We start from the raw sequence: 21539 nt of genomic DNA on the forward strand, positions 1-21539 counted from the left end.
ACCATGGTCTCCCTTACACCCTCCATTGTCCTGCTCCTGTCTCTCTCTGGCCAGCTCTACTTCTAATTCATCCCCCAAGGCTATGAGTTCCTCTGCTCCTTCCAGGTGGCACACCGGACACCCTCCCTGTGGCCATAGGGAGCTTTGTGACTTTGCTGAACTTGCATTTCTCCCAAGCGTGGAGTTCTTTAACTGAGATTACCATTATCTATATGTCAGGGCTGTTATGAAATCGATTAAATTACTGGGATCTTTAACAGAACGGGACCACAGACATCATCATCCCAAGCCCTGGGTTTTGTAGACTGAGGCCCTTGAGACCTGGAGAGGTAAGTGACCTGCCCAAGGTCACACAGCTTGTTAGTGGCAAAGCTGGAACTCTCATTCACCTCCTAGCTCCCTGGTCCAGTGTGCTTTAATTTTAGGCTAGCTCTGTGTTTTAGGACCTAGCTTAGCACCTGGGTGGCACAGAGAGGAATGAATGAGGACTCAGTGAGGAAGTTGGAGAATATCACTTTGCAGAGGTGAGAAGACATTGAGCACTGCCCCTACTCGGCCCAGCACAAGCTTGGGACTCTAGCCCCTTCCCACTGAATATGCTGGTGAAATGTTTCTCCAGGGGAGCCAGAGACCACCACTAGGAGTGTAGCATCTGCTCTGGTCACTTCAAGCCAGGTCATTGTGCCCAAGGAGACTATGGGTCTGGAGGTAGGTATAAGCTTGAGCCAAATTGGCAACTCCAAATCAGAGCAATCAATGCTGTGACTCTTTTCCATTCATTGCCCTCAGCCAATATCTGAACAGGTTGCAAAAGACCAAGGCATGTCTGTTCCTGCAGGGACTCTTGTCATCCTGGGGCCCTGCCAGGCATTGTGTTAGGAGACCATGATCCCACAGATCCAGAGACATGGGACTGAGGCCCCCATCGCTGACTCTGGGCTGCCCCAGCCACTGGGGTCCTACCTGCAGGGCCTTGGCTGTTGGTGAGCACAGGGTTGGGAAGAGCAAAAGGAGGCTGGGAATTCAAGACAGCTGGGCTACAATGATCAGTCTTAGTCAAGGATTTGAAGAGGAAATGGGCCGAAGTGAATGATTAAAATAAATAATACTTTTGGTTATAGTAGAAGCCCATGAACTTGGACTGCACTGATTTGGAATTTAGGACAGTTGAGCTTGGCTATGGTGAGATTCATCTTTGCACTGTCTGTGAACACAGCCTGATGAATAGATAAACAGTGCACACATGACTCTGAGTGGGAAGGAAGGTGCATGCGTGTGACTTTATTGTGATGACAAATTTTGACCGGAAGCGGGTCAGCTCTATTCACCTTGGTAAGCATTTTATTGATAAACATTTATTAGGGACCTTCTACATGCCAGGTTCTGTGCTAAGTGCCAAATTAATAAGCATTAATTTTTGAACTCTCATAATATGAGGTTAAGAATAATCATCTTTCCCATTTTACAGATAGAGAAACTGAAGTTGGTGTCAGAAAACCACCAGGATTCACACCAGGGCAGTCTGGTTCTAGGGTTTATGCTTTTAACTGCCAGGTTTTATGTATTAAGACAAGGGGGATAGGATAGGGAAAAATTGAATGGCCTGTGACCCCTACTCTCTCCAGGGGCTTCAGCTCTAGCTGGGAGAGGGAAACACAGGGCCTGGCATAGAACAGGTGCTCGATAAGTGGATTAATTAGCTAAGCCATGGTGGGGACGTGGAATGAACTGCTTGAGGGCAGAAGTGGGCTTGCTTCTCCCTGAATCCCCCACCCCATGCCAGTGCTTGTACATAATAGACATCGAACACCCAAGAGAACCACAGGAACTGAGGATGGGAGAGGTCACTTCTCAGGGCATTTTTCAGTTGGAGAGACTGGCCTGGGGAGGGGAAGGGATGCACCCAAGGCTGCGGGGTTTCTGGTCCACAGCTCCCTCTGCATGGCATTCTCTTTGGCTACATGGAAGCAATGTACTGAGAGAGATACAGGTAGAGGGGCTGACTGTGCCTTCATTTTCCCAGGCCCCTGGTTCTCACCTCCACCCCTGGGGACTTACCTTCACCTTCCTGTTCCCTCTTAGATTGTCCCTTTCCCCCTCCACAGCACTAAAAGAAAGCCTTCGAGGCCTGGAGATGGGTGAACCAAACAGTGAGGTGAGGACCATGCTTGACACTCTTCCTCTCGGCCTCTCCTGCCATCCTCTGCCTTCGGGTTCTGCCGTCTTCTGTCCCCACCAGGGCAGGGCCAGAGACCTGGGGACACTCATTCCACGTGTGTATTGAGTGAACAAATGCTCCACCACACTGCCAAGGCCCACCAGCCAGAACAGTGTCGCTCAGGCCCCAACACACTTCGCCCAAACTCACAGATGGAAGAGCCCAAAGGGCCTTCAAGCTCACTGCCTCCCCCTCCACCACTGCCCCCACCCCCCAAGGCCATCATCTTACTGATGAGAATAAGGTGGAGAAGAAGGAAGAGGAGAATTAGAATTTCTGCTCAGTGTCCAGGGACAGAAGCAGAGCTACGGCGAGGAAACAGGACTTCTGTGCTCCAATTCAGCCCCGGCTCTGAAGTGTACGGGCCTGTGGCTTTTGGGAAACCCTGTTCAGTGTGTAGCCTATTAGGGCCAGCGTTATGAAAAAGCTAGCCAGAGCTTGTTTGCCTGACACTTTCGCAGCCCTCCCCAAAGGCAAACCAGCCGTCATTTCTGATGGGTGCCCCTGGCAGCAGCTACAACAAATCCACCAAAGCAAAGAGAAGGAGAAGGAGGGCCAAGAGGGCAGCTGGTGTTTGCTCCTGCTGGGAACCTGGGCATATTGAACTCGTCAGCTCGTCCGGCCCAGATACCATCTTGTTCCTGCTTGGCACAGGTTTATCAAGCCCATGCATTCCTCCTTGGCAAAGGCTTCGGAGGGAAAGGAAGCGGGACTGTCCCCGGGCTTCGGGGAAGGCCCCCGCTCCCCATCCTGATCCTGTCTAGCCCCTCTCTCCACCCCCAGCGATGCCTCTTGGCCAACACTGAGCAGAATTAGAATTTCTTCTGCAGGGTAGTGCACGTACACTTCGATCTTGCCATTGTTCTATTCCAGTTTGAGGGTTACAGAGTCAGGCTTAGGGGTATCTAACATGCTGCTATGGCACCTTATAAGTGCCAGGGACTCTTCTAAACACTTCACAAGTATTGGCTCAGGTCACCCGCCCAATACCTTTTACAGACCAGGAAACTGAGGCAGAGAGAGAGAGAACTTGGCCCGAGGTCACACAGTGAGTGATCCCAGAGCCAAGATTCAGGTTCTAGCCAGAGTCCACACTCCCATCTAGGATTCCAGGCGGCCTTTCTGTTGGGATGACCAGATTTTTGATGTTTTGACAAAAAAACTTAACCAGCTCAGATCTGTTTCCTCATCTATAAAATGGAGATAATCGTAAGCCCACATGGATCCCTCAAACAGTAGCTTTGGGAGGTGTGAAGGGCTCTACAGAGCAGAGGGTTGGTTCTTATCTGACCGCATTCCCAGCAGGGGTTGACTCACCCCCTGGCCTGTTTATCCTCCACGGGGTAGCAGGCTCCTGGCAGGCAGCAAAGGCATGAGGGAACAGTGACTGCCCACGAAGAATGTTGGACCCCCTTTGCCCATTGGGACCTTCTCATGTTCAGTCCCCAACCAAACACTCTATAGTTCAACCAAATACAAATACTCTGTAGTTGTTACATATGTAATATTTCTTTTATTATGGTATTTATGTGCTTTTCTTGCTATAAATGCCCTCATTTATTGAACAGCTCTCCTTGGTGAGTATGGCAAAAGCCACATGGGGGAAGCCAGCTGCAACCCCCAAAGCTCTCTTCCCCCCCAGAATTGGTGGCTCCTTTTCCCTCACTCCGCCCTAGAATCACAGCACGCCCAGTCTTAAGCATTAGTTAACTTTCAGCTAAAATTCTGGCTGGGGTTCAGAAGATGATTCCACCCCAAAGATTAAGGCTGGGGAAACCCTCTGAGTGACAGGTAGGGGGGTCATGCATGCCAAAGTACACCTGGAGAGGCCCCTAACTGGGCTCCCTTTGCTCCCTCTCAACCCCCTCCCACCCCCCACCCTTCACCCCCACTCCGTTCTCTCCTCTTCATTACTCATTCCCTGAGCCAGGAAACACATTTTCTCAGGGGTGCTTAAACTTCCCTGCTACTCCCAAGTACCTTAAATTCTTACCGACCCCACCACCAACAACTGAAGCAGGGAAAGGAGGAAAACTTACAATGGAGGAAATTGGCATCATTTGAGCTCAGAAAAATGTTACAAGGTTTCTCACCTAGTGTTCCGGCTGTGGTCGAGTTCTTAAGAATGGATACAGAATAAATTCTGAGCAACCGCAGCAGCTGAAACCTGGAGGCCATCTCAGGTGGCCTGGGAAAACGAGGAATGCTCAATTCATTACAAGGAGGCAGCAAGAAAATAAAATGATGGATCCTTTTGTGCACCGTACTTTTCCAGGGCTTTCTTTTACAAACAGGATTTAACTTGATCCTCACAAAGATTCTACTAGGCAGGATTCGCCCATTGGACAGACAATCCAGTGTCTGAGGAGGGAGGCAGGAAGTTGTTGAGAACAGGAAAAGCGAAGCCCCAGGGGGCTGGTGTATTTCCTCTGGGTACCAAATCTATGGCTGTGCTGGACTGAGCACGCAGGTCTGGCGCGTGTTCATTTTGGGTGCTATTCTTAAGCCTGGCTCCGCTTTCGTCCTTATTTTCTTATTGCTTCATTTTCCTGTCTTATTTGTTATTATTTTTTTTTAACGTATGTTTACCTACCAACGAACTGTGGGCACATTTGTACACTGGTTCAGATCCTTTGGGAAGAAGACCGGTTATAAAGGCACACATCCTGGGGCGCCTGGGTGGCTCAGTGGGTTAAGCCTCTGCCTTGGGCTCAGGTCATGATCCCAGGGTCCTGGGACACATCAGGCTCTCTGCTCAGCAGGGACCCTGCTTCTCCCTCTCTATCTGCCTGCCTCTCTGCTTACTTCTGCCTACTTGTGATTTCTCTCTCTGTCAAATTTAAATAAATAAATAAATAAATAAATAAATAAATAAAGGCAGACATCCTACCCAGGATGTTATTGTTAATTCATCATTTCGTAAGGTCTCCCATGGAGGAGATATTTTCGTATTAACCAAGAGTTGCTTTAGTAACCTTAGACACACCCTATTTCCTTGAGGATGGAGTGAGGAGGTGGGTCTGCAGGGCCTCTGAGGAACCTTGCAGTTCTAATGGCCTGAGTTTGCTTCCATTTCCAATCTTGTTATAGTCACACAGCTCAACTGGAGATAAAGACCCAAAACTCTGATTTTTTTTTTTTTTTCTAGCATAGCTCTGTGGGTCTCAGCCCAGGCAGAGGAGCAAAACCCAGAATCTAGAAGCATCCCTCTGTCCCCACCAAGATGACCGGACCATACAAATGTTACAGCATCAAGAAGGAAATAATTTAAAATTTCAAAAAAAAAAAGTCTGTATAACATAATAGAGAATATTAGGGGTGCAGGGAAACCACATGTATTGTCTCCCTCTTCCACCTGGGACATAGCCAAGAACTGAGTGGAAAATAAAACCATATGGAACCAAAAGAAGTCACAGAATGCATGCTAGAACACTCATTCTCGGGGTGGGGGGACTTTTGGCTCTTGTTTTACGCATAATTCGAACTTACACCGTTTTCTGGTTTCCCACCTTCATGGGACCGGCTGGAGCAAGCAGAGCGCAGGGTGGAGGGTAGCTCAGCTCTGCCATGTTTGGGGGCTGGTAGGGTGGGGAGCACCGTCCCATGCGGTTTGTGTGTGGGGGGTGTCTCTGACTTTCTGTCATGCAAACGTCTTCCAACTCTTTAAGCAATTCCCATGAAGGGACCTGAAGGTCTAGCAGTGGTTTGGAGGGTGTCTTGCTTAATCTGAGTACACAGATGCGGGCCAGAGGCACCTGCAGGTATGGCCAGAGGTGAGGTGGCAAGAAGTAGGGGTGGGGGATGGGGCAAGTGCCTTGAGGAAAAGAGCTCACCATAAAATGACTAGTGTGGAAAACAGGGTGGGAAGAAAGTACCTTTAATCATAATAGAATCCTACACACATAAATTTGTTCTCAATGCGTGTATATACTTTCAAGATTAAGAAACGCTGTTTTATTTTCTGATATGAAAGGAAATGGTGGACCCAAGAGGACTGGAGTTGGGAGAGTGGCCCTCTGTGAACGGGCCAAGCTAAAGGACTTTCACCATCAGGGAAGAAAGGCAGTTCTGGGAGTGAGGTCATTTGCCACAGTCTCCTGCTGGCCTGCCTCCCCCCCCACCCACCACTCTCCCTGGTCAAGCTCAGTCCTCCTCCTGCCCCTGAGAACAGACCCAGGACTTAGAGGGCAGGGCCCAGACTGCGTATCCTGAAGGCTCACTAAGCCCTTTGTGTGGAGCTCCTCTCACCCCCTTCAGGGCCTGGGATCCAACCCACAGTGTTTCCTCCCACCTTGACTGGTCAGATAGGCTCCTGACCCTTTTATGTGCGTGCTTGGTAGGAGCCCAGGTGGCGGAGCCACAAGGCCAGCATCGTGCCTAGCCCTGACCCTGCTTGTTTCCTCAGAACTCAGGCTGTGTGCTGTGCTCCCAAAGACTTCTCAGGTTCTGTGTCCGGCTTGGCCTCTGGACATGACAAGGCTGTCACAGCCCTCCCCTTGAGGTTTTCCCAGCCGCGACCCTGAGCCACAGGTATGAGTGCATCTACCCCTCCTTCCCAGCCCCGTCCTTTGGGCTGGCTATCTTTCCTGCCCACTGTGTGCCATGCTTTCCAGGCCCTATGGTTTTCAGAATCAAGATCAAAACCCCAGAGAAGAGATGAGCTGAAATGACTACAGATTTCAGTTAAGGAGAACAGTCCCACCTTCACATGGACTTCCCAAGAACTTTTCACAAGGCACCGAGCTGGGCCTCAGCGACGATAGCCAAATTCCAAAAAGACATGGGTCATACCTCCGCGTGTAACTTGGAGTGAGTGACTCAGAGTAGATTGAGTCACAGTGCTGTGGCCAGGAGCTACTGCCCTATTTGTAGCGCTTTTGAAATTGCAGCTCTAGATTTGGATCATTTATCATCTTGGTATTGACTGAAACAGCCTCCTTTTATCCCTCCCTTCCTCCCTCCCCTTCCTTCCTTCCTTCCTTCCTTCCTTCCTTCCTTCCTTCCCTCCCTCCCTTCCTGACTCCCTGCCCCCCTCCCCCTTTCTCCTTTCCTACCTCCCTTGCATTCACCCTCCTTCCTTTCCTCCTTCTTTCCTGCCTCCCTTCCTTCCTCCTTCCCTCCCTTCCCCCTCCCTCCTTGTCTGCCTGCCTTCCTTCCTTCCTTCCTTCCTTCCTTCCTCCTTCCTCTCCCTTTGATTATGGCAGTGAGCTCCCAGGCTCTTTTTCATGCTCCAGTCATCAAGCAGGCCCTAACAAGGAAGCTACCTCCTGTACCTCTGGGCTCTGCATTACCCAGCAAGAGACAGAGCTGCAGAAAAAGAGTGTGGGTGCGGTCCAGCCCCCTTCACTTACTAGCTGACCTCAGGCAAGTTATCTAAACCTCCTTGGACCTCAGAACCTTTATCTGTAAAATGACCACGCTGCTACCTTGGAAGGTTGTTGTAAGGATACAATTAAGAAAACAATCGTAAAGACTTTTGTATATTTTCTGACTCATATTCCATGCTCAGTAAATGGAAGATATACTGTAACTACTCCTGTTGGTTCTTTTTTTTTTACTGTAACTACTACTGTTACTTTTTTTTTTTTTTAACAAGTGTAGACAATCTGCCTGGCTTACTGAAGTATATTCACTGAACTACCCCTTTAAAGGCATAGAGAACAGAAGAGTTAAAGTATTCTGGGTCCAGTTTTTTGGAGGAAGGTGGAGATGGGGCTGATTGTGGAGAACAGGACACGACTGCTCTCAAAGGCTGTATGGGGCCCCAACTCCAGGACTAGCCCACCTAGCTTCTGGTGCCCTGTTTCATTTATGGCTGTTTGCTTTGGGGCTGGTGACCTCAAATCCCTGGGCCTCCAGTTCCTCCCTTGTAAACTGGGAGGTAGAGGACTGCCCAAACCTCCAGGGCTGCTGAGAAGTAAACAAGATAGTCCTCCTAGAGCACTCAGCGCCGTGCAGGACACCCACTAAGGGCTCCAGAAGGGCTTGCTGTGATTGTTTTCAAGTGCATCCCATCTTACGCAAGCGATGGTTCTGGAAACGTTGTGAAACCAAACCCCCTTTGCCCACTAGCTGGCTTCTTCACTTGGAGAAGGTTTTCTCTTTGCCTTGGATCATTCTTAGAGGGCAGTGACCGAACACCTCCATGCCAGGTGTACCATCTCCTGCCTGCTCCACCGGCTCGCAGGCGTGCACTGGAAAGTAAGAAACTTAGATGTACAAACACTGGCTCTTTACAGCATCTGTTTGCTAAATGTAGATCAATTTCTTCCTCCCTTCTTCCTCCGTTCCTTCCTCCTTCCTCCCTCCCTCCCACCCAAACTTCCTCTTTCCTCCTTCCCTCCCACTTATCTTTCCTTCCTCCCTCCCTTTTTCCCTCCCTTCCTTCCTTGTATTCATCTATCTATCCATCCATCTCTCATCTACCTATCTGAGAAGGACCACCTGAAATTATTTCCACTCTCCTTCCATGGGTTTAAAAAAAAAATGTATATATATATATATATATATAAATATATATATATATATAAAATAATCTATATATATATAAAATAATCTATCTATATATATATAATACAACAAATAGTTTTTATTTTTCAATGACTTCCACCTTTCATCTACATTTTATTCTTTGAACTTTTGGGGGAGGTTCATAAACTTTTTTTGAAAATTGTTAAGCTCTCTGGGCTGTCTTCCCAGAAAAAGGAACATGCTCACATCTTCATACAATTTTGCATAGTGATTAGCTGGGGGTTTGTGAATCCTCTGACCCCTCCCCCCATGCCCCCCAGACACCCTGGTAAGGACCCCTGCTAATGTAAGAACTTCCTTATGGAAAAAGTCCGTGTCCCAGTAGCAGCTGATGGCAGCTAGGCATGCTTCCAAGGACACCCCACCATATTAGGACTCCTTTGTCTGGCCTGCTGGGCCCCAGCTCCTTCCCATCTTATCTTCCTCACCAGGCTCCCACTGCTCTGGCCAGTGTGGCTGGCCTTCATCCTGGTCCTGCCCCGGGCTGTCACCTCGCCTTTGTCCTACCTTTTCCCCACCTGCTTATCTGCATCTAACCCAGGGTTCAAGTGTGTGATGGCTTCCTCTGAGGGAGGGATCGGAGAGTTCCCTGAGGATGTGGAGCTAGAGCAGAGAGGGGGCAAGCCCAGTTTTAGCTGCAGAAGAATGACGCAAGGCACTGAAAGGTGAGCTCCTAGCTCCGCTGAAGTCTGACCTGGTACAGAGGGGCAGGGGGACAGGGAACGAAGTGTCAGACCTGATTTTTCCCTCCCGCCTGGTGGGAGACTGAGGAAGTTGGTGGTGGGGAAACATCTTGCCCCCTGAATGAGAAACCAGGGGCAGGACACACCGGTTCTTTCCCAGGTCCTGGCCTTGACTGAGTGTGTAGCTCCGGACAGGTCACAGGTCACTTCAACAAGGAAGCTTTAGTTTCCTTATCTTTAAATGTTGGGTGGAGAGGGCATGCTGGCAGCGCTATGGTGAACCTGACACTCTTGAACGTGGCAGGTGCCCGCCCAGACGTGCCACCTTTTTTGGAAAATGCAACATAGCAGTCTTCTGTGAGGAGCCATGAAAGTCTTCACACCCCTCATTCTTTTTATCCAGAGAATTCAGTCTCAGGCAGAAGCCCACAACAGAGGGCAGCGTGTGCAAGGATGTTCGCGCCCACATTATCCGTGCGACAGAAGAGTCCGAGAGTCCGCATGCACATGGGAGCGGCCGCTCCTTGGCATTCTGTGTGGCTGTTAAAGATGGTTGTCCAGCAGCACGTGCTTAAATGCAGACGCAATCCAGCAGCTGGAAAACCTCCTCCTCCTCCCTGCCCCCACCCGCGACACACACACCTGAAGGACCCGTGACAGTGACCGTCACAGTGCGGCCACGCCACCCCGCCGCCAGCCACCAGCAGCTGCTTCTGCTCCCTCTGGGTGTGTCCCCTGGGAGCCTGAACATGGAGATTGGGGGTCAGTTCCTGATCACGTGGGCCTGTGGGGTGGGGAGCCCAGGAATCTGCATTATAACCACCTGCCCAGAGACTCTAGCAGAGGTTGGGAAATCCGCACCTGGAAAGGCATCCCCGTGTCTCGGCCATGGCACCCCAAACTCCCACAAGGCCCACAAGCTGTGGCTACTTTTCTCCTCAGCCATGAAGCTCAGAGTCTTTGGCAAAGACTCCAGGATGGCATTTGTCCTGGAACCAGCGAGCCTGTTGGCCAGACTGGGCAGATGGCCATCTGGCATCCCCTTCGGGATGCCCCACATGGCACTGACAGCCTCAGTCATGGGCCGGGTGTGAGGCGTCAGCCCCGGTCTTACCTCTGTCTTACTCCGGGTTCTCCTCCTCCGCTCGAAACCCCAAAGCTCTCTTAGTGGCCTAAGGCAGTTCCCTAGGATTAGAAGTGAGTCTTAGAGGGTGTCGTTGTGACCTGAGTTCAAATCCTGACTCTGTGGGAGGGGAATAATCACGTACCGACTTCACAGTTCGCTGTTGAGGACAGAACCAAATAACACGGTGCAAAGCTCTCAGCACAATGCTTGTGGTGACCGTAATTACGATTATTTTCCCGCCCTCGGGGCTCAACGGTGAGTCTTTCCTTTGATGAGGTCCTTGTAGGAGGCCAAGCCTTGTTTTGATCTTCACAGTGGCCGTTCAGTCCTGCCCTGTTCTCCTGTCCACCCTACAAACCTAACCTTGACCTATGGAGAAGGTCTAGCGTCGAGGAGGAGGTCCTGGGCATCCTCAACAGTGTGGTGAAGTCACTGTGCTGACCCTTCGGGCTGGCCAGTTTGGCCCTGGGGAAGGGCTATGGACTGTCCTGGCTATACCCAGTGGCCCCTGGCAGTGGCATGCTGACCAGGACGAGGGGTGAGGCCAGCCTCTGCCCGAGCACGTCTGGAGCCAGTTAGAGAACGTGTTTTCGGGCGGGTGTCAGAGCCTGTCAGAGCCCTCCTCCAACAGAGAAGCTTCTGGTGCACGCCCCTTCCCCAACAGCAGCAAGCTCGGTAGCCCGTCCTTCCACTCACCGGTCCCCTTGCACACTGTACACCCACCCCCACAGCCCCACACACTCACATACACGCCCACGTGTGCGCACACACACAGTCCTGCCCTCATCGTCCCCATCCCCATCATCACCCTTCCTCTGGTCAGACACCTGAGAAGGGACACATGGACCCCCAGCGGGTATTTGTTATGCCCAAAGGATACCAACGACCTGGTTGGGCAATGGGGCCCTCATACATTTGCAGCGACCCCCTAGGGACAGCCCCATATTCACCATGTTCACTAAAGGGACCTTGGGTGGAGGCTAGCGTTCAGGGTCAGCACAGCCAGCCCTCGGCTCCTCAGGGCTGTCTGGCCCCACAGCCTCCTGTCTTAGGGGCTGTTACTTCATGTCAGGGTGTTGCCTGTATGTCTCGGTTGAGGTTCTTAGATTTGTTTTGTATTTTTAGTTTTCTGGGTATAAATACCTCTTGAAAAAGGTTTTGCTTTGTAGTTCTGTCTATAGGGGACTGTGCTGTGGGGGAGGGAGGGTGCCGGGAGCACTGGAGGGGGGCAGGGGGGCTGCTGGGCAAGTCACAGCCCTCCTATCCCCCCATCTCCTCACTCTGTCTGGGGGCTATAATCCCTGCTCTCCTGGTCTCTCAGGGTGTGGATCAAGGAGATGAGGAGGCTGCTGGAGGCCACAGAGTGCTCCCACTAAGGCCCTGGCTGAGAGACCATGATGGCCTCACCCACCTGACTTCACAGCAGATGGTTGTCTGGTCATGGTCCTTCCCTACTAGAAGGTCGGCCCCATGAGGACTCAGAGATGTGGTTGTGTTTGTCACTTTATAGCCAAAGCCTGGAGTAGTATGGCCACAGACCCACAGGCACTACAGACCTGGGAGAGGAAGGGAAGAGGGGAGGGAGGGAGGAAGGGAAGGAAGGAAGAAGGGAAGAGAGGAGAGGAGGGAAGGGAGAGAGGGAGGGAGGGAGTGAGGAGGGTGGAGGAAACTTCCTGCCCTGGCTGCTAGTGCTGCCCCCTTTCCCACTGCTGCCCCCTTGGCCATGTCCTTGCTGAGCCCTCCTCCCCCTCTAGGCTCCCTGCTCTGAGGCCACAGGCTCAGTCACTCAGGCCCCCGGGGAGGAGCCCAAACTCTTGGCACTTCCCCTCCTCCTGCTGTGGGTGCCTGACTGTGTCACCCAATACAACCTGGGAGGAGGGCACGGCCCTGGCAGCCCTGGGGCCCTCTGGCTGTGAGCCGCTGGGACCCTGTGTCTTGTGGGTCCTTTCAGACTCCGAGCCCTTCCCTGAGCCCTGGCCAGGTGGGGTACTTTCCCCTTGCTTCCCCAGAGGAAAGTATGTGCTCAGCCTGCACCTCCCCTCAGAGGGCCCAGGGTCAGGACAAGCTCTGGCTGGTCTCTCAGCACACCTGAGAAGCGAGAGGCCACTCCAAGTATGTGGGCCTGTCCTCTGGGCCGCCCCCCTCACCTTCCAGCTCCCACAGGACTGGGCAGCCAAAGGCTAGCTGGCCACACAGCTCTGCTCCTCTGGGTTACCTCCGTGTGCTTGGAGAAGCGGCAGTTTGGTCAAGGAGTTTGGCAAACCGCCAGTAGGTTCTAGATGACTGGCTCTGACCGCTCCCCCTCCAAAACATGGTGGCAAAATGTGTGTGTGGCTTTGGTAACCAACAGATTTGGATAACCTTTGTGACCACAGGAAGGGCTGTTAAGCGTAGCTTATAGATTCAGCTGGTGGCTCCTTTTCTGTTCTTCACGCTAAACAGCTACGAATTGTTATTCAAATCGGCATTTTAATATTTCAGTGAAATCTGGTCTGCGGATCAAAGTGATAGAGCCTCTGATTACAGACAAGTCCCTTCTGATAATAGTACAAACAGGGAGCTCAGGATAGTGAGGGCTTGGCTTGTCCTCAGAGCAGAGAAGCTACAGGGCCTCGTAGGCAGACACTGGTATGTCCCCAAGTGCCACCTTTTCCCCTTGTTCCAGCCGGACGCATTGAGTTTTCTCTCAGTTTTCCTCAAATTTTAATTAAATGTTTGTGGAGCATAGAAGAAACACAGAGTGGGGTGTTAGATGGAGTCTCTTTTTGACACTGGTGAGAGCAATTGAGGAGGGGAGGAGAAGAGAGGGGAGGGACACTAAGATTAAGACTAACTATCCTAACTTGCTATGATACTACAGGTACTCTCCTATCTAGTGTGGTGTGATTATGAGAGACTGTCTCCCCGCTCTTTCATGAATTTTCTCGAATTGGGGAGAATTTCATGTATATTTTCTTCAAATATATTTCATATATATTCATATTTTCTTAAAAATGTATATCCATATATAGAAAGAAATGTATGTTCTTTATAATAGAGATAAATATATATATATATGAACATACATAGAGAAGAAAAACTCTAGTTTTCTTTACATATGTGTATATATTTCAAAGAAATCTGAGAAACAAATCTCCATTCTGCCACTCACTCACTGTTTCTGATCTAGGTCTTAGTTTCCTCCTCTGCAAAGTGGGAATAAAAATCCCTTCTTGCTGTACTCTCCAGGGTTGTTGTGGAGGCCCAGTAGGGCAGCCGGTGTAAAAGTCACAGAAAGGGAAAGCCCCTTATGTGTAGACATAGATGTTGATGTCATCGGAGGTCTGGTCACAGAGCCAGTGCTGTGGGCACCTGGCTGCTGGGGAGGAAGCCCCCCCCCCCATAAGATTAGCCCCTACTTGGTGCTGGTCCTCACCGAGGTAACAGCCTTCTCTGTACAAGCCCCCATTTCCATGCTTGCATGGCCACGTGTGCAACGGCCACGCTCTGTCTTGGTCCTGAGCATGTGAAGTTCTCACAGGCTGACTTGTCTAAAATAAGTCAGCGGGACCGACCGCATAGGCAGAACCTTCTCAAAGCCACCCAAAGCACAGCACTGCCGGGATTCTCTTCTTGTCCATTTATCGGCACTTGCAAGTGTGTGGAAGATGAACGCCAACCCAACTGCGGAGCACCAGACCTGGGGAAGTTCTGGATCATCCTCTCTTCTCCTCCATTGTCCCCACTTACAGAGGGCAAAGCTGAGGACTAGGGAGGTGGGTGACATCCCTGCGGGTACAGAGCCCAGCAGTGACAGAGGGAGGACTAGACGCATTTTACTTGTTTCCCAGATCTGGGGTTCTCGCAACAAAACTTTGTCCCCCACATATTTGCCAGGGGCCCACCGCGTACCAGGTACACACGGTGAAAAGAACATATGGGGTCCCTGCCCACAAGCAGCTTCTATTCTAGTGGGAGGGACAGTCAAAAAACAATCCAATAGGGCAGGCAGGTAAATAAAAGTATGCAAGTTGCCTGAGTGCTTTGATGGCATGTCTGAAATGGATGACAGTGGGGAGGTTTCTAATTTATCTGTGGTGCTCAAGGAGGGCTTATCTGAGGAGGTATGTTTCTGCAAGATACAGGGAGAGCATGTCAGGCCACGGAATCCACACATGCAAAGTCCCACAACAGGAAGGAAAAGGAACCCTAGCAGAGGACGGGAGCAGGAAGCAGGGGTGAGCTTGGAGAGAGGAGCAGGAATTTTGCTGAGCCTTGAGGGCCACTGTGAACAGTTTGGATGGCATTTTAAGCGCCCTGTGGTACTGGGCTGAGGGAGCGGGACAGGAACGGGAGCAAGGGGACCCTCGAGGAGGTCCCTGCAGAGGTCAGGGTGAGAGGGATGGTGGCCCAGCCAAGGGCAGTGGAGGAGGAGGTGGCAGGAAGAGAGAGGACTGGAGATCTATTTTGGAGCTAAACTTGCAGATGGATGGATTGGCAGGGGTGGGGTGCAGAGCAGGCTGGAGAGGGAGGCAGCCAGGGTGGCTCGGAGTTTCCGGCTTAAGTAATCCTCAGGCCCAGGGCTGTGCAAAATCCCTAGGGAAGACTTGCTCCAGGGCTTTTTACCAGAGTGCCCCCCCATCTCAGCCTCCTCCTGGCTAATAATAGCCTCCTGGTGCAGGAAGAGTCATCAGCCTGCCTGTTCAGCAGCTGGAGAAACTGAGGCACACATCAGCAGAGCAAACTTCTCCTAAGAGAGCCAGCTATAGGAGCTAGACAGAGCCAGAGCTGAGCCCCAGAAACAGCCTTTGGGCACCAGAGTTCTGAAGACCCTGGTGTCCTGTCCCGTTTTACAATTCATCGAGCCCCGTGACCTTGAACAAGTGGTGAGACCTCCGTGAGCCCATTTCCTCATCAGTAACATGGGGACATGAGAGTATCTACCTCATAGTGAGGATGCAGAGGTGAAGAGGGTGGGGTACACCCTCAGTGGACATTAGCTGTTTCTGTTTCTGGAGAGCACGGTCCAGATCCGTCTCCACCTCTCTGTACCCGTGCACACAGGTGGTCTGTATGTGTGCACGCACCTTCAGAAGCCGCGGGCGTGCCTACGTCACCGCCGAGGCACCACCGAGGTGGCAGGCACCACCGAGGTCTAGACGGTAGCCGGTTTGCTCCCTGGGCTTCTGTTTAGCCTTCTGAGCCATGCTGGGTGGTTGGAGTAGGAGCTTTCATCCTCCCTGGACCAAGAGTTGTGGGTTTGGAGGCAGATGTGAAAAGCAAGGCGGCTGTAAGCCAGCTGTTTCCAAGAGCTCTGATCTACCTGACCAGGAAGAGGGGTGGGGGTGGGGGGGGGTGGGAAAGGGCAGGGAGAGGAGGAGGGGCTCGAGCCAGGGAGGGAGGGGAAGCAAAAAGGGCCTAGGAAGGAGCCACATCCCAAAAGGAAATGCACAATAACAGATCTAGAGTCTGGCCAACCCGGAACCCCTTCTGTGGATGGCTGTGCTAGCCTCCGCAGTCTCCTTTCCCCGCCCCAGCCCTCCGAAACTCCTTTCTGTTCCCGTTCCCAGCAGGCACCTGGCACGGGGACTGAGAACAAGGAGGCAAGGCTGGAGGGGGCCGTAGGGTAGGGCTCCCCACTTTTTGCCCAGAGCCCTTCCGAAGGGCGTGCCCCAACTGGGCACACACAGACAGTGATTAAGGGGGAGGGAGGAGGGAGGAATGACATTGACTGTCCACTGCGGGGCCCAGCCTGTGGGCTGGCCAGTGGCCAGCTCTCCCCCCCAGGCTCTTGGCTGCAGCTTCTCGGGCCCTGGCCCCACCCACTGGCCTACTCAGACACTCCTTCAGGTCGGGGCTGGAGCCCTGCTAGGAGGGGCCGCCTGGGGGCAGGCTGGGCTCGGCACTGCAGCTCTCCCCCACCCCTCCTGGCATCCTCCCTCCACCACCACTCTGCCCAAATCCAGCTCCAGCTCCAGCTGGGTTTGAAAGAGGTGCTCCAATTCTCCCTCCCTCCCTCCCTCCCTAGCAGGCCCTGCCCTGCACTCTCTCTTTCAGCCAGAAGCTGCATCCCAGCAGAAGCTGCATCCCTAAACTGGTCGCACCACACAGACCCCAGCCTGATGTTGCATTCACTGGGAGAACCTTCTCTGCCTGGCCAGCTGCCCCCTCCCCAAGCCTTCACTCCTGCACCTAACATGCCCTCCAGCTCCCAACCAGCCCAGTCCCCCTCCTGCAGCCCTTTCCCTGAGCCCTGTCTTCATGTCTTCTCTTGGCTCCTTGTCTGCTCAGCAGAACTAGCGCCCTGCTCCTTAAGTACCATTTATAGGGTTGTAGGTGCCCTGCTGCACACTGACTGACCCCCTGTGCTCTATCTCCCCACAAGGCATGAGGCTTTGAGGGGGGCGCCCCTCTGCACCACCCCACACTGTCTCCACCCAGACCATTGAGGTAAACCTCTTCCGGGCGCACAGCAAACACAACTGGATTGATACCACTCCATCCGGGTCCCATACTGGCACTTTCACCTACCGGGTATGAGTGGAGTATGAGTTCCAAATGACTGGATATTTAATTAGTGACTTTGTGGACAAAGGGATTTGGCTTTTTGTTCCTGGGTTTGGGTGTTCCGGGAATACATGGTTTTTGATTAAAAAAAACAAAAACTATGGAGTCACCCAATCTTGGAAACTGTCCACCTGCCCCGATGAAGTGCTTCCCCTTCTGAACTTCAGTGACTGATTCCCTGATGTTTCACCCCCTCCCCCACTTTATTCCACGCCTCCCTGGCTCCAAGACTCTGTCCCCCCACCTGCTGTTCATGACCCTCCCACTGTAGTAAGGAGCGCCTGACAAACCCATTCCTGCCCTTGCCCATGGATATTTACAGTTTTGGAAGCACAGAGAGAGACCCTTCCTGCCCTTCCAAAGCATGTTGCCTGCCTGTTGCAGGCTATCTGCAGGGCGTGCCCCACGAAGGAATGAATCACTAAGACTAGAATTTCAGGCAGGGGGCACCTGTTGGAGAAAATATTTTAGTCTGAACCATCTTCCTGGGGTTCTTGACCTTCATGGGCTGATGGACCTGTGGGATTTACCTTTGGCTTTGGGGTGCTTTACAGCTAGTGGCCTGCCCTTGGAAGAGTGGCAGAGGCCACAGACAGCCAGAACTCTGATTGGGCTCCTTCGTTTTGTGCTGATTCTCCATGGCACAGGGGGCTGCTGATCAATAGGGAAGAAGAGCTCCCCTTGGCTCCTTCTCCTTATCTGAGGAGAGCCAGCATAGACACCAAGGGGTTAATGAAGATTTCCCCCTCCCCAGGTGAAGGACGGTTCTCCCAGAAAGAGGGAGGCAGGGCCTCCCCAGCTGGCAGTTCTCAAAAAGGGTATGGTGTGTGGCTTTAAGGAACAGCCACACCTCTCTGTAACTGGTGCTTGGCCCACCCCAGATGTGGACTGTTGAATCTCTGGTTGGCATTTCTGAGTCAGTCTTAGAATGGAGACAAAGCAGCAGAGAGCCTGTATGACATGTTTGTTGCGGGGAGTGGGGGAGGCTGGGGGGGCTTCTGGCAGTGGGATCCCCCATTTTAGGCCTCCTGGCTCCACCTGGGCCAAGCCCAGCTGAACTGGGGGCGGGGGGAGGGAGGGAGCTGCAGTTCTGTGCTTACTTCCTGCACTTTCTTCTTTTTTATTTGCCACTTGAATGCTCTCCCTGCAGTGTTTGATTTGGTGAAGTTACACTCAAGACCCTTTGAGAAGAAAACATAATTCTAGTAATTTTATTGGACTCAGGTTTCAGGCAAATGGAAATAAAATTGCCTCTAAAAATAAAAGACACACAGAATTGAGTAAAACAATAATAATAAAAACCTGCCCTGATTTGAGATAAGTGGTAAGGCATTTTGTGAAATAGTAGAGGGAGAATAAATAATCGAGGAGCCCCAGGGGCAGGGGTGGGGGATCCCCTCCACCCCCCCTCCCCCCGCTTTCATTTCTGCTTTACCTTTACGAAAGAGTTTCATCTGCGTGTGATAAAGTGAAGCACAGAGCGCGGCTGGTGAAGTTGGTCCTTGCCCCGCGCTTAGCAGTACAGGTGGACGACAGGGGCTGCCTGCCAAATACTTTGGTTGGAGGGAGGGGTGGGAGTGCTCTCTCAAAACCACTCCTGGAATGGCTTAACTCGCCCAGCGCGAATCAATGACAACCTCCCGCGGGCTGCGGCAGGCTCCCCTGAGCAGCGCTGCCGCGTGGATCCCCAGCCCGGGACCCTCGCGGCGCTCAGGACTCGGCTCCGGCACGAGCGCGGCGCCCCCGGGGCGGCCAGGTGGGTGTGCGGCGGCCGGGGCGGCTGGGTGCCGGGCCGAGAAGGGACAGCCGGGCGGCAGAGGCGGGTAGGGAGGGGACCCCTTCTGGGCGCTGCGGGGACCCCCTGCCCCCGGCGTGCGCTCCCACTGTCCGGATGGGAGTGGCGGCGCCGGCAGCAGGGGTCCCCCAGATGCTCCCGCGCTGGGGCCGGACCGAGGGTCCCGGGGACACCGGGGCTGGGGTCCCCGAGCTGACCGAGGGGCACGCGGCCGCGTCCCTCCCCGCCGAACGTGGGAGGGACTCTGGAACTCTATATGCAACTCTTCTGGCTTGTCCGTGTCCCGCCACCCCCGTGGGCAGCTTTCGGTGGCGGGGAGAGGGGACTGCGAGGCACGAGGGCCGCTCCGGAAGGGAGTGGAGGACAGACGCGGATCCTTTAAATGTCCTCCCTCCAAAAAAGCTCGGACTTCCCCAGTGTCAGATGCAAAACTCGGGGGGTAAGGGGGAGACCAGAGCCGTGACAACTGCGGGCAGAAGTCGAGGTCCGGGCAGGAGCAGAAATTAAAGGGGCGACCGGCAGAAGTCCCTGGGCGAGCTGTAGGGAGTCGCGTTGCGATCCTCGGGCTCGAACCGCCCACCAAACTGGGTGGGCAGGGGACCCTTCCCGGCGCCCCCATCTGCGCGAGGTGGGCGGGGCGACTCCCTCCGGCTGTGCAGTCCAGCCCGGGTCTCTGAGCCCCCGGAGCGGCTGTGTGCGCCCCCACCCCTGCCGGCGCCCTGGCCGTCGCCCTCCCGATCGCCTGGTTGGCTGAGGCGGGGGCTCGACGGCGGCGGGCCACGGGGCTGGCTGGGGACTCACTCTGCGAAGAGGCCCTCGCCGAGCGTCCCTAGTGCGGTGCAGTTTTCCGCGTGCCTGCGGTGAGGGCTCCGGGGTGCATCCGGTTCGGTTGCCCGCCAGAGTTTCTGGCTTCTGTTGTCCTGGCTGTGGGCAGGCGGGCAGGGCACGACTGCGCTCTTTCTTTGAACCCCCGGTGCTGGGTTTCACAGGGGGCAGCCCCGTTCCCATGATTCATTTGCAGGCTGTTGGCATATCCCTTCCAATCCCTCCTCCAAGTGCCGAATTTTGAAAATGTAAAGGAAGTGTTTCAAACAATCAGACTGTTTTCTCCAGATTGGATAGAAGGTTTTGTGGGAAGGGAGGGGAAGGTCCTGCCAGGTTCAAGTTTAAGCTCCACTCCTTTACCCAGTGATGAACTGGGGGATCAGAAAGGCCAGGAACCCCCCCCCCCCCATAGATCTCCAGGAAAGGAAAGTAACCTGGCTACCGCCCTTAAGGCCCAACCTGGGCTGAAAAGGAGAAAAAAGTCACTCTCCCTAAAATTGCTGGGGTCAGCCAGTGCTCCGTCTTGGCGCTGGTGTCTCATACTTTTTTCTAAACTCTCCCCAACTACCATACCTAGGGCAGGTGTCTTCATCATCTGCATTTTACAGGTGAGGAGGGACTGAGGCCAAGGGGGTCTACTGAGTCCAGTGTGCCTTACCCAGATCCACGGGACACCAGTGCCACACCCGCCTGGTTTCCAGAACTTCATGAAACTGGTAGATTTGGATCCCACCCAGCACCTCTGAGACCTTGGGGAGATGCAGACCGGAGTCAGGCCTGAGCCCCTACCTCCGGACAGCCACACAGAGATGAGGCTTACACAGGATAGTGAAGCTAGGTAGCAAGTAGGTTGTCTTCCCCAGACAACCAGGAGAGGCCCTTTGCAATCAGATCACAGGCATTTTTGCAGCCAGAGGGTCAAGAAGGGCTTCTGATCGGAAATGATATTGGGCAGAGGAAGAACAAAAGAGCAAAGGCCTGGAGGTTGCATAGAACTCAAGGCCTATCGTTCTGCGTCAGTGCTGGGAGTAAACCAGAGGGTACATGGCAGGGAAGGAGGAGATGGGACATTCAGAGATCAGGTGCCAGACTGTGCTTGGCACACATTATCCTGTAACCCACATCCCTCATCAGATAACCACTAGTCCCACTTTGTAGATGTGGAAACTAAGGCTTAATGGGGTTAAGTCCAGCTTATCAGTGACCGAGCCAGGAGTCAAAGCAGCCCATTACACCTACCGCCTTTAGAATCTTACACTTCAGTTAGGGGAGGCAGAAATCCCCTGATAGCATTATAGCACAGCACAAATTGTGTGTAAGTGTTAACAGTAGTAACTGTTTTAAACCTTAGTTTCTTTCCATTCAGTCTGTCATTTATTCAACAACTACTGTGTCGTCTAATGTGTGATTCCAGGCACGTTGCGAAGCGTTAAGGGCTGAGGACTTCAGCAGGTCAAGTCCGACCGGGTCCCGGGGCTCTGTCAGTGGGAATGGCAGTGACTCATCCTTTAGTGGGGACTCACTGGATTTATTTATTTATTTTGATTGAGCGGATTTAATGAGACCATATGTGGGAGAAGGAGGAATGGCAGGAGGCCTGGGTGAGGAGGCGGGTGGACGGCTGGAAAGCTGGCCTGTCCATGCTGCAGTCACAAGGACTCATCCGTGGCCCTAGCGGACCTGTGGAAGGTACACAGTAGGCACGCAGCTTTTTGAACCCCTGCAGCTGCGATGATCAGTTCACGGTTGTGGGTTCCGAGATGGGCTTTTAGTTTTGGCACGTCCCAGCTGGAGATGTCAGGAGCCCCATGCAGC

At 53.0% G+C, this 21539-nt stretch overlaps 1 protein-coding gene across 3 annotated transcripts in view; it reads left to right on the forward strand.

The window, feature by feature from the left end:
- The window catches only part of ZBTB7C (zinc finger and BTB domain containing 7C), a 269704-nt gene that overhangs the window by 146463 nt on the left and 101702 nt on the right, over positions 1-21539 (forward strand). The window contains exon 1 of one of the 3 annotated variants that reach the window (XM_032859452.1): positions 18576-18860. The exons of the other annotated variants lie outside the window; for them this stretch is intronic. The gene's annotated coding sequence lies outside the window, so the exon portion shown is untranslated. Of the gene's footprint in view, positions 1-18575; positions 18861-21539 lie in introns of those variants that run through there. 3 annotated transcript variants of the gene reach the window in all.

The sequence above is a fragment of the Lontra canadensis genome, unplaced genomic scaffold (genome assembly GCF_010015895.1).
Source record: "Lontra canadensis isolate GAN:19392208 unplaced genomic scaffold, GSC_riverotter_1.0 scaffold17, whole genome shotgun sequence".
In the NCBI taxonomy this organism is placed as follows: domain Eukaryota; kingdom Metazoa; phylum Chordata; class Mammalia; order Carnivora; family Mustelidae; genus Lontra; species Lontra canadensis.